At 43.3% G+C, this 12,275-nt stretch overlaps 1 long non-coding RNA gene across 1 annotated transcript in view; it reads right to left on the bottom strand.

Annotated features, from left to right (window-relative positions):
- Window positions 1-944: 944 nt before the first annotated feature.
- LOC137148897 (uncharacterized) overlaps window positions 945-12,275 on the bottom strand; it is a 71,962-nt gene continuing 60,631 nt past the window's right edge. Inside the window, exons 2-3 of the long non-coding RNA XR_010918611.1 lie at window positions 2,142-2,449; window positions 945-1,631 (exon numbers count right to left, since the gene is read on the bottom strand). This is a non-coding gene — a long non-coding RNA (uncharacterized lncRNA). The remainder of the gene's footprint in view (window positions 1,632-2,141; window positions 2,450-12,275) is intronic.

Raw genomic sequence — 12,275 nt, 5'->3', positions numbered from 1 at the left:
TTTCTGTGTGGTCCTGTTCTTCACAGCTGTGGATATTTGAACCGGGACCCATGTGGTGCATAGGAAACAACTCTAGGTGGTTGGTCAAAATGGAGCTGACCAAGCCACTAGGAATTGGGCTACGCTGAAAGTTGCTCTAGAGTTGCTACATTTTCTTCCCCTTTTGGGAAATGCACTGGGGGGAGCCAATCTTGCCCTCACTGCCAGCTCTTAAGCTTGCCAATTGGTGGTCAGACAGCAGAGTAGACCCAGCCAATTAGCAACGTTCCTATCCAGTGGCTATGCCGATGTCTCCTGCTGAGACTTGAATGGGATTCTTGTGGTATATAAGCCATCAAGCTCTGGCAGGTAAAAGCCAAAAGGGAAGTGACTTCTGGCTCAACCAAAGAGCTGAGCTATGCTAGGCTCATCTCAACTGGGCACGAATCTTTGCATATTTAGCAGTAAGTTGTTAGGTTTCGTGAAGGCTTGTGGTCAACAGCTTTGCAGGTGGCCCTGCATTCTTTCTAGCAGAACTGCCGGATTTCATACCAGAATTGGCATCACAGCTCTGGGTGGAAACAACCTAGTAAGACGTGTGACTGGCCAGATTCCTTTCGAGTCTACAGTTATAGATTCATGGAGTTGAAGACCAGAAGGGATTTCTGTGATCCTCTAGTCTGACTTCCTGCATAAGACAGGGAATTGGACGTCCAATAGCAGTGGTTGAACTGGAGGAGGTTTTTATGTATCAAAAAGAGGTCCAAAAGGGGCTTAACTAGTTTCTCAGAACAGTTAGGTGATTTAAAGCTTAAACCCCATTTTCTTCAGTGATTGAAGGAATTAGGAGTTTAAATCCAATTGATTTTCCATGAGATTTAGACTCCACAGTCACTGCTGAAAATGGAACTCAGGGGTACCTAGGAGTCACCACCTGCCCTTGGCTGAGCCTGCTATGAATCCGCTCCCCAAAACCACCAGCCTCTGGCAGTGCAGGCACTGCCTTCCAGGCCTCGGTCTCTTTGTACAGGCAGCGATAAGCACACACCAGCCCCGCGGTCCTCGGAGTGTTCTCTGCAGTGACCAGCCCCCCATCCACTGAACGCTCCCAGAATTACCAGGCTGGCTGTTCCCAAAGGATCAGGACACACCAGCTTTTAAGATTCAGCTCAGTCACGCCACTTTGCTGACCGCCACCACACTTAGCTATATTTGGAGGGCAAACAATAAGACGTCTGTGATCCCCCAGCAGAGATTCCGGTGACAGCGAGTAAGAATATTGGAAACAAGCGGTTACATATAAAAACAAAATCACGGCATGCTTTCTAGAGTCTAAATTCAAGGAACCAGTTATCCACTTGTCTAAAGAAGTTTCTTTCACCCAAAAAGTTCTCCAGCATTTTCAGCAAAGCCTGGTTGAGATCTCAGGTGCATGAAGCAAATTTGCTCTCCGTTTACTTCCTAGGTGAGGGAAGACAGGGTGTCTTCTTTGTCCCACTAATGTAGCAGAGCAAACCATTGATGTACGCCTCACGATCGGATTCTCTCACCTCACGCCTCCCCCTGGTGTTAGCGTCTTCCTATTACTTTTCTCCCTTTGCAGTTTTTTGCACTCCATGGGCATTCGGTTCAGAGCAGTGCAAGGAAACCCGCTGTGAACCAGACAATACTTAATTTACATGTAAACAGCCAGATAAATATGTCTTGTCTGAGAGAAAACATGTATTTCACCTTTGTTTGCAAGCAATCCCTAGACAAAGCCTTTAAGAATGTAATTTTCAGTGTCCATACATAACTCCTTACCCAACACCCATACAGGTGTTTCGCAATGATATCGATAACCAGTGTGATGTCGCCTTTTATTTGAGATGTCACATGACATTCTTTGGGGGAACTAAATTGTATGTGCCAGGCCCAAGAGATCCCCTGTAACCCCTCCACTCCCATGCCAGTTGGCATTCAAAGGATCCTGTTTCACAGCATTAAATATATAATATCCATAGATGGGATGTACTTAGCATTCAGAACTGTATGAATAACATGTAAGAATTATTACCAAGTTTATTTCCTGGTAATAATTCTCACACCAATTCTTTCAAAGGGTAGATTTGGTTCCTAAACTAGACCAAACTTTTCCAGGGGAGATGATGATTTAAACTCACCCACAGCCAGTGAGTTACATCCAACTGATTCGATCTTCCCTGTGCTGGCATCTTTAATAGCTGGCATGCCACTCCACGCTGTTGGTGGCAACAAAAGAAAGTGGAGAGATGGCGCTGCCGGGATAACATACGTACGGAATTTACACCTGTATCAGTAACGCTCAGGGCCACAGACGCATCCAGGGAGATTCCACTGCAAGCCCCATCTGCTCTTTATCTCAGTCTCCGAAGGGGCTGAAATGGGATTGTGTGTTTGCAATTGCTGGCACCACCACTGGGGACTCAACAAATCTGCAAGCGCTAGGCTCCTGGGGGAACAAACAGAAAAAAAAGGATTAACAGCCAGCCAGAGAGGAAACAACTGAGGGTGCTTGCTGCTGACAAACACTTCCAGCATGTTCAGACAACGCTCTTCTCCTACCCAAAGTGGCAGAGAGATGCTGCCTCAGTAAAGAGGAGCACACAGGAGGAGACTAAAGCAATAGCCCTCACTAGCCCTGCAGTGAATGCCATGTTTCACACGCAAGAGAAGTCAGGTTGGCTCAGCTAAATAAGAGCCCCACTGAACACGTGTGTCATAGGGCAGGTGTTTTGTATTTGTGCAACAGAGACAGCAGGCTGCACTATGCTGGTTTGTTATCCTTTCCAGCGGAGCTGCTACCAAAGCCAGGCTTTTTGGGAATGAGCAGTGAAAGATGCTAGATCCTCTCCAGCAACGCACAGGTCTTTCCAGGGGTGGTATTTCAAGAACAGCTTTTATAAACAGTCCTTTTTAAAAAGAACTCTGTCTTCATCTTGCCCAGATTAAACTGCTGCCTGTCTCCAAACCACATGCTTAATCAAGCCAGCTACAGTGTCTGCAAAAACAGTAAACAGGTGCTTGCCGCATCGTCTGAGCTTACGAGCATCCTCCTCAAGTCACGTCAACTCTGCAAGGTTTGTCACCATCCTTCTCGGGTTTAAGCCAAAGCCCACTGAAGTTGATGGGACCCCTTTTAATGGGCTGTGGTTCAGGCCCATAAATAGCTACAGGAGGGACTATTAACAGTACACGTGATTTTAAGAGAGGCAGAGTGTTCTAGTGGATAGGGCAATGGAGTGATGATCAGGGCCTCTCTTAACCTCCTGTGTCTGAACTCTAAGCACTTCAGGGCAGGGACTGTCTCTTACTTTGGACTTGTCTACACAGCCCCCACTGCGGATTACGGGGGTGCGAACTGCAGTGCACACGAGAGTGTTGTGCTGTAACTGCTCCGTGCAGATCCGGCTAGCGCTACCTAGCAAGTGCTTAGTTTGCGTTAACATGGTCCTGTTTGAGACTCCATGAATGCAAACTCAGCACCTTGTAGTGGATGGTAGGGTAAGGTGTCCCCAAAAGGGACACTAGCCTAGTCACTAGCACACCCCCACATCTGTGTTAGTGGTGGGTAGATTTTACTGGGTAATCACCATAGGAAAGATCATAAAGATACATAAAACAGTTCACTTAATGGCATGTTCTTTTCTCCCGATTAACACTTAAAAGGGGCACTGCAAAACCTGTAAATAGGCCCAAAATTTTGGGTTTCTTTTTTTTTTTTTTTTTTTTTTTTTAAATAAAAATCCTAATAGGAATAGAAATATTCTCGTGAATTAAACAGAATTCCATTGAAATGTTATCGAAAGCCCACACAGCAGCAGCAGCGTTAGTCCATAACATTAAATTCACAGCATACACAAAGAAACTAAAGTTAATTCACTGGCCCAAATCTATCAGATTAGTAGTGAATAAAACAGGGAGTGGATGGTTATTAACTGGTTTAGGGAAGTCGGGACAATGATCTCAGTCAAGAGTCCAGGGGATAAATGTTCAGATTTCAAAATCCACCATTTCACTAATTTGTGCCCATGTTAACAGTGTTAGCAGAGGTGCCAAGAATTGAATGGGCACAGGGAATAAACCACCCTCTACCCTCAAAGGTGGGCCCATGGGGCCCGAAATGAAGCACACTGGTAGGACAATGCTGGAGAAACTGATCCTGCAGCACCTTTCTTTGGATGACAAAGATACCGGACTGAAGTCTTCAGTTTCATAACTTATTGGGCACCACTTGGGTTTGAATCAGGCCTTAAACTCACACCAAAGCACGTGAAATTTTATTTTTATTCTCAAATCTGAGACACGATCTATTTCTGCTGGTGAGACATGACTTCTAGTCTGACCCGACGAAGCCCTTTTTGGGAGGAGGTCTGCCTTGGCCAAAGACCAGACGAATGTTCACCGCCCACAACGTGAGACAAAGCCACAAAACGTTGTCCAACAGCTTTTTGTCGTACAAAGGCACTTTCCAATTGTCAGGAGATGAAAGAAAGCACAATTAAATATTATTTGACTTGAATATTATGTCACAAGAAGTAAACACCATCTGCTGTCCTGATGGCTCACTTTGGCTTGGGAAACAATCGATGGTGCCAAAGCACCCAAGAAGTTTTGAAATAAGGCTTCTGCCAAAATACTTGGAGTGGAGTTTTTACGGTCTCCTGCTTCCATCAGGCCCTTCAGAAAGCTACCCTTCTGAAGAATACCAAATTCCCAACTCTGGACATGTGTTCCAAACAGCTTCATTAAAAGTCAACAGGAGAAGCCGAAGCACCTAGACTGCAGGAGACACAGGGTTCCAGTTCTGGTTCTGACAGTCACTTTAATCCATGCCTCAGTTTCCCATTTGTAAAAGGGAGACAATACTCCTGTCTGCCCCCTTTTCAGAAGCATTCAATCCAGTAGCTGATACTACAGTCTGATCTAGCATTCGCCTATCTCTGTTCCTCTTACGTCAATGGTGAAACTCACTCGGTCTCAGTGGGAGCAGGGTTGGCCATTTGTATATCCCCCCTTCTAATCACAAAGGCAATTATTCAAGTGACTTTTAGGAAAATATAGGTATTTCTCACATCTCATTATGGAAAGAATGCAGCCCAGTAAGACCAAAAAACAATGCTTTAATTTTCTTGCTGTTCTTTGTGCAAAACAGAATTGGCCCAAGCTGCCTTTGTTTGATATCTGTGCATCTATAAAGGTTGCCAGAGTTAACAGGAGGCAAATGGGGGGAAACTATAAAATTGTATCCTGTCCTTGACTCATGTACAAAATTCCCATTCATTCAGTAAGTGGCCCTGATGTATCTGAAGACAAATGAAGACAGTAGGAGAGCCTAATGCTAACGCGAGGATTTTGACGTGCTTGGCTATCTATGTGAGGTACTTATCTGGCCCTCAGGAGCTGGGCACCACAGGTTTTTTTTAAATGTATTTAGCCTCACAACGCACAGTACTATACCTCAGTTTCACAGCTGGGGAACCAAGACACAGAATGAGTAGGTGACATGCCCAAGGTCACACAGGAAGCCTGTGACAGAGTAGAGATTTGAACCCAAAACCCAGGTTAGTTCCCCAACTGCCAGACAATCCTTTCTGTCATGTTATGGTAGTTTGCTCATTGCCAGATAAGCTTGCTGACTTCCCCATTAACTTCTTCCCTATTTGTTTGTCTCCTCCATCTGTTTCATCTTGCCTTTACCCAGATTGGGAGCTCCTTGGGACAGGGATTGTTTAACTGCGTGTCTGTTCAGCCTCTAACACAAAGGGGCACTGATCCATAGCACGATCAGAATAAACAGGCTAGACAAGCAGGTTTACAGTAACAGTGAAATAAAGGACAAAACTGAAAAGTTTATTTTTCATTCCTTTTTTCTCCCTTACTATTTAATTCACTTTTCCCCCCTTCATCCCAGTAAACCAGCGCAGGTCGGAGAGAAAGGGATTAAAAACAGGGCCTCTAGGGAGTTGACATTTTGTCTTAGGACTTGGTGTGTGCGGTTCTGTGATGGCAGCATTCCTAATATGCCAAGGAAACCAGGGCAGCAAGAAATACAAGAGCAGCCGTCTCATTTAAGCAATAAGACACCAGACAGTGGAAAGGGCAGCAGTAGTGATTGCTGCACACCTTCAAGGAACAGCACGAGGCACAAAGCTGCAATTCGTGTTTCAAATGCTCTAGACTAAATGTCGTCACAAGCATTACTGCATAGCCTACAATGTCTCTTTGCAGTTTGAAACCGTGTGCTTGGTAAAATGGGACTGCGGGTCTTTATCCCACTAACTTTTATTCCCTTCACATGGTCTCACTGCCAGATCGGGTGCTTAATTTTTAGAGAAGAAAATGGAAAGTAGTTACAAGTGTTTAAATATCTATGAAATGTGACTTGTTTTCTTTGTTTAAGATCTCTACTTGTTTCAAGTAGCATGGGCACGGCCACCTGGGCCACTATAAGGTAGGTCCAGTCAAATCTGGGAAACATGCATGAGCTTTACTCAACACATAAATATCCCCATTGACTTCAATAGGATTAATCACATGCACACAGTTAAATAGGGGCATATGTGGCTGTAGACCTGGGGCCTCAAGAGGAATAGGTTTTGTGCTCAAGGCACTAGACAGTGCTACAGGATACCTGAGTTCAGTTCCCAGTTCTGCATCATGCTATCTGTGTGATCTCCGGCAAATCACGTACTCTCTCTGAGGCTATGTCTTCACTGATGGCGGCAAATTCAGATTTGCCACTGTCAGATCAATCTATCCGGATCGATTGAGCGGTCAGTGAAGACCCGCTCAATCGATCTGGAAGTTGACGCATTAAAACCACCCCCTCAAGTAGCGTAGCGCTGCATTGACGGGAACCCATTTCCCATTGGCGCAGCGCAGTGAAGATGCCGTGGAGAAGAGGAGCTACGAAGTCGATGGGAGTTACGCAAGCTACTCTGTGTGGCTTGCATAACTCCCATCGACTGCCGCTGAATTTCCAGGTAAGTGTAGACATGGCCCCAGCCTTCCATTGCCATCTGTAAGATGAGGATAGTACTGCCCAATCTCATAGGAGTGTGGAAGATGAATTTGTTAATGTTTTGAGGTTACAATGTTTTAACTGCAGCGAGAAGGCTCAAAGAAGGATATGAGAAAGTAGCTCTTTTCTCAGCAACACACACGGGCTACGGTGAAATGTTGCTATACCGATACAGCAAGGTTTTGCACACATGCATCCACTCTCACCTCAAAAGGAGAGCACGCGCTTTGGGACACCAGGCGTCTCAGGAGAATCATTACATGTAGGGAAATTTGTATTACCATCCCCAACTGTTGAAAAGTCCCGAAACAGCTCCCCCAAAATCACGGGATTGGATTAAAAATCATTACAAAATGTAAAGTAATTATTTGGGGGTTAATTTAGCTTCTGGCATCCGAAGCTTTAGGGATTATGTTTTCAAGTTTTTCTCTGCAACCATGTGGGCTAGAAATTCACTTAAAAAAAGAGCTAAAATCCTCAAATACTCACATGCCTGCAAGAGCGGAAGCCTTAAGAAAAACACCAAATATCATGAAATTCACTATAAATTGTAAAAATTGTCAACATCGGGGAAAGATTCCAAATTTTGTTAGGGGACACAGAGAGCTGAATTTTGTCAATTTAGCTATATTAGTAGTCCTACTGATTACCTCACCTCTATAACATCAGGCAGTCACAGATCCATAACCCTCCCTCCCCCTAAGGGAGGTCAAAAATTAGAATTCCTTTTTTGCAAAAACATTTAGAAAAGTGAAATTGTTTTGTTCAAAATATTTTGCCAAAATGTTCATTTGGATCAAAAAGCCATTTATCAAAAAAAATGTTCAGGTTACTACATAAAGAAACATCATTCATCTACCTAAGTCCCTACCATACATAAAGCCCCATTTTGCAGAATGCTTGTAAGTGCCCCATTGAGTTCAATGGGAATTTTATTGGTGGATGGTGTAGGAGGTCTAAATGATAATTCAGCAAATAAATTCCTATTATAAACCTAGTAAAAGATGTTCTGATGGTGTGCAGTGAGAAAGCAAATGAAAACTGGACAAGAGAAAAACAGAATAAACTCTCAGTAACCAACTGAAAAAAATTAAATTAAGTGAGACACTTCATTGCCCCAACCGATCAAAATGCAATGAACAATTGGAACATATTGCTGACCTGTGGGAGGGAACTGGATACAAACACAAATGTCTTTTCACCATAACATCCCATGTAATAAATGCAATTGAACACTTCGGGAGTATGCTGAGTGAGAAAGTTGTACATGGGACCTGACAATAGGCATAAGTAATGGTATTACAAATCTTCTCTGTTCAGCAGACCTCCCACAGAAAGGGGCCAGACTGTTGCTACCAGAAAAAAGGGAGGCAAATCGAAAGACAAGCAAAGGAAGCCACCTACAGAGAAGTCCTGCGACAGCAAAATCCTTTAAGACATTGGCCATACTCTAGGTGCCATTGAACCTTGGGTTGGTGCAAAGGCTAGTAGGTAGATAAGTTTGGTGTATCTCATATTGTGGCTTGCTTAAAAAAATCTTGGTGTTCTGAAAGATTTTAATAGGTTGCTACTCTCTGTATAGGTTGGATTGTCTCCAATGCTCTTAATCAACAGGAGTCTGTCCATCGTCTTCAGTAGACATTGGACCAAGCTTCTCACAGACAACTAGAACCATCAAAATCTTTTAAAGGACGCCCACCATGCATTGTTACCTACCTGTGCCAAGCAATAGAATTTGAACTGTGTTTAAACATGACTTTGCTAACAGCAATTTCAACCATGCTGGCGAGACAGTCTAAAAGGCAAAAGCAATGCCACAATCCAAAAAGAAAACAAAATTACCTCCTGAAAAAGTAGGAAAAGTTAGTATTGTCCAAGTTAAACCAATTTGACATTTATTATAGATGGAACTGGTCATGTGGTCTATTACTCAATGTTGCCTGACACTTCCCATTATAAGATCCTGCTTTCAGTTCCTTACAACTTTGCCAAACTTTAACCATTTGGACTGAGTGTGTCTACCTCATGCTGAAATTTCTGGGAAAGTTTGAACTCTTTCCAAGGATAAGATTAGGGGAAGATAAATTGTTTTGGCCAATAAAAATAATAAATCAAAAATAATCTCAATGCCCTTGTACTGATCTATAGCATTTCCACACTTTGGAGTAGAGACTTGGAATTTGATGGGGAAGGGGAGTGACAAGGATGTGCTTTTTGCCGTTCCCATGAAAAAAATAACCTAATATGGCTATGTTATAAGCCTCCAAAATATCCCATTCCTCACTTGCTCTGGAGAGGCTTGTCTGGCAGCTAAATTCTCCAAAGATTCCATCTGTACTGAGCATGCTTCCTCCTCTCCCAGCTCCTCCGTGCCGACCAGACTGTGCATGCGCTATCCCTGTGGAGCAACTGAGCACACTCCGGTCCATGACTTCAGGGACTGAGCAGGTCTTTTCCCTGCAACAGCGTGTTCTGGCAGCCAGGAGCCACTGCTGCACCAGGAACAGGAACGGAGAGCAAGGAGATGGTTTCACCACTACCGTCGTGCTCCCTCTGCCGGTGCCCAGGCTGTGAAGAGTAGGTGGCGGCATTCCTGGTTCACATGCAAAGGGACGAGGAACCATAGGGGTGGCCTCCTTCATTCAGAGCACACAACGCACCCGATCCGGATTTGAATCAATGTTGCGTGTTGAAGGAGGCTGTTGGACCCCTGCCCCATTTGTTGCAGAAGTTGGAAGGCGTGTAGTGAATGAGGCAGAGGGCTGCAGGAAAAGAAAGGACCGTAGTCATAGGTAAGTCAGCTGAATGTTGCTGTGGAGAACTGGATTCTATCCCTGAATCTGCCACAGAGTTCTTACATGGATTCTGGGCAAGTGATTTCAACCATTTTTTCCACCGCTTGTCACTAATTGCAAGTTCTTCATTTTCTGGTGACCAACATGAGACACCTGGGATTTGATTGGCAGAGGTGCAGAGCACTCACAGCTGCAAGTGAAGTCGAATGGAGCTATGCTTGAACATAGTAAGTGCTCTAAAAATACTGGGTCCTCTGAAAAATCAGGCCTTCGGTGTCTCAAACTGGGCACCTAAAATGAAAGGATAGTTTCACCCTTAATTTCTCTGTGCCTCAGTTCTGCATGTGTAAAATGGAGATAATGCAACCCATTCACACAGGGGTATTGTGAAAATAAATCCATTAATGCTTCTGAAGCACTCTGATACTATAGGGATGAGTGCTACAGAAACATCCAGGAGAAAATTAATAATTTTCTATTCAGTGAAGAGTTTGAATTGTGTGTGCAGTAGAGAAGGCTTGGGTCTGCACATGGAATGAAGGGGATAAAAGGAAATACTGAATAACTAGTTCACTGAATGAGGTAGGTGTGCCATGACAAAGTAGTAGGTAATAATGTAATTAAAGAGTTTATCCCAATGCATACACACAAGGGGGCCAAATTACGGTTACATAGGCAGCCTTAATTTTGGCGTAACCTAGCTTTTGAGTGTTTGAATTTGCAACTCAAGTGTTCTTTTAACGTAGCGTTTAGTATGTAATAAATATACGTATTACACAAGGGTTCATGTATTTGTTGATGTTTCAGCTCAGTATAGTCTCCTTCTGAAGACAAACTATAAATGTAGGGGATCTGTGACTGCGCTAGCAGGGCTGGCTCTTTTCTAAGCAGGAGAGCTCAAAGATGCAGCTGTGATTACATCCTTCATTAATTTGTGGTAGAGAAAAGTATCCAATAAATCAAATAAATCCAAAAGAGAGATTTCTGGTGCTTTGACATCAGACATTATACAGAAATAAACACACAAGTCTTAGTAAAAATTATCACAAAACACCAAAGGGGAAAAAAACAGATGAGAACAGCTGAAAGCCAAACTATTATATTAACTCAGATTAAGAATTTAACAGAAAAAATAAGATCATAAAAATATAAGCGCAGCCATATTGTGTCAGACCAATGATCCGTCTATCCCAGTGTCCTGTCTTCTGACAGTTGGAAGTTTAGGGACACCCAGAGCATGGGGCTGTCCCCCTAGCCATCTTGGCTAACAGCCATTGATGGATTTACCCTCCATGAACTTATCTACTTCTTTTTTGAACCCAATTCAAACCTTCACAACATCCCCTGGCAATGAGTTGCACCGGTTGACTGTGCGTTGTTCTTCCTTACGTTCTTTTTAAACCTGCTGTCTAATAATTTCATTGGGTGACCCCGGCTCTTGTGTTATGTGAAGGGGTGAATAACAGTTTCCTATTCACTTTCTCCACACCTTTCATGATTTTATGGATCTCTAGCATATTTCCGCTTAGTCGTCTCTTTTCAATGCTGGACAGTCCCAGTCTTTTTAATCTCTCCTCAGATGGAAGCTGTTCCATACGCCTAATCATTTTTGTTGCCCTTTTCTGCACCTTTTCCAATTCTAATATATCTTTTTTTGACATGGGGCGACCAGAACTGCACACAATATTCAAGATGTGGATGTACCATAGATTTATATAGCGGCATTAGGCTATTTGCTGTCTTCTTCTTTATCCCATTCCTAATGGTTCCTAATGCTGAGTTCGTTTTTTTGACTGTTCTAGCAGAGAAGTATAGAAAACCATGAGAAATTTATAATCTCTGCAGTTTTAAATACGTTCTTGCATTGTACAAAGACTGACGAGCATAGAGAGGGAGGGATATTCACCAATGGCAGTCCCTGAATTTGGTGTCATGTTTTAGACTACTGCATCTTGAAGAATGAGTATCAAATGTATAATAAAATACTACAATAACTATTGTTAGATAAAATTGTAATATAAGATATTGTGTAGTAGAACTGTCTTTAAGAGATTATGGAACTGTACTAGACATGCTCAGCAGCGGTGTTTTATAGCATACATGCATCAATACAATAATCATTTTAATATCTGACGGATTTCAAAATTTCAAAATAAATGCACCATTCTATAAAAGCGGCCCATAAATACACATACACAGAGAAAGAGCAGAATTAAAGCATTGCTTTTGAATAGCCATTTTGGGAGTGACTTCTTGGGCTTTCTTTGCCTGATACCAAAGTAGTCCAATTGCGCTCCCATTGAAAGCAGTAGGAAACACCCCCCCCAACACACACACACACACACACACACACACACACACACACATTCACTGCACCAGGGTCCTACAGTGCTCCTCTTACTGTCCACTGACCACCATGGGACCACGTGGTAACTACAGTGAGTGGGAACTTAGCCAGA

The sequence above is a fragment of the Emydura macquarii genome, unplaced genomic scaffold (assembly GCF_026122565.2).
Source record: "Emydura macquarii macquarii isolate MOO-44397 ecotype Brisbane River unplaced genomic scaffold, CSIRO-AGI_Emac_v2 contig_71, whole genome shotgun sequence".
Lineage (NCBI taxonomy): Eukaryota > Metazoa > Chordata > Testudines > Chelidae > Emydura > Emydura macquarii.
The sequence above is the reverse complement of the archived record's forward strand: the minus strand, read 5'-3'. Positions and strand labels throughout refer to the sequence as shown.